Source organism: Gorilla gorilla, chromosome 6 (genome assembly GCF_029281585.2).
Source record: "Gorilla gorilla gorilla isolate KB3781 chromosome 6, NHGRI_mGorGor1-v2.1_pri, whole genome shotgun sequence".
In the NCBI taxonomy this organism is placed as follows: Eukaryota; Metazoa; Chordata; class Mammalia; order Primates; family Hominidae; genus Gorilla; species Gorilla gorilla.
In genome coordinates, this window is record NC_073230.2 from 72,572,210 (window position 1) to 72,573,271 (window position 1,062).

Sequence of the window (1,062 nt, forward strand, 5' to 3'; positions counted from 1 at the left end):
CATTCTCAACTTTCTTCCTTTGCAAGCTCACCCTGACCCACTGCTTCTACCACCATCCACATGTCTCCAGCCCTGCGCTCTCCTGGGTGCTCCATCTGCCTCCTTTCTGATATCATTTGGATGCCACAAAGACGCCTCAAAAATAATTTGCCTAGAACTGAATCCATGATCTTCCTCAAGACTCCAATGTTGCACAAGGCCACAGTCATCATTGAACAAAGTGGGGCCCTACTCTTTACCCCAAACTTGGTCCCCTTGGTACTTCTGAACCCACTGAATAGGACCAACCAAACAGGGCTGCAGGCTGGAAATCACAGAGTCATTCTCAATGCCTCCTTCTCTCTGTCCCCCTTCCAGATGCAATCCGTCCCCTGGTCCTCTGTCCTGTGCGAGCTGCTATCACCTCCACACTTCAATGTTACCACATGATATAGCAGATGGTGAAAGTGGAAATGAGGACCAGGGACAGATGGAGACTGACTACTGAGATGGTGATTTTCTAGCTCCCAATCTAGAATTTGGACTACATCCCTGTAGGAAAGTGTGTCTAGGAAATTGCATCCAGTTAGGAAAATAAACATGGTAGTCAGTGCATCCATACCCAAGCCAGGTGACACAGACTATACCACATTGCTTGGTATGGAAGGTGGCATCCAGCCATGGATGGTGTTGACCTTTTGTGTCCAGAGCTTTGTTTTCCTGTAAGGCCATTTAAATATGCAGGAGCAATTCAAAATATTGAAAGACATTCCTAAGTCAAGGGGAAAAAAACAGGCACTTTCAAAATAATATGATTCCCCTGATATTATTCAAGTGTGAAGCAGACTACCAGAGGGTGGCCCACACAGCTCATTTGTTTCTATACTGCCCACAGTACCCAACAGAATGCTTAGCACGCAGCAGCTTCCTACAAGTATCTTGAGTAAGTGAACGTGTGCCTTCTAAAATATACGGGACTCACTGGTCAAGTGCTGGAAAACATCAAGCATGATTCAATGACAATCAGAAGAGGCACTAAAGGTGACCCAATCTCTAAATGTCTCCTTGGCCCAGACTTTTCTT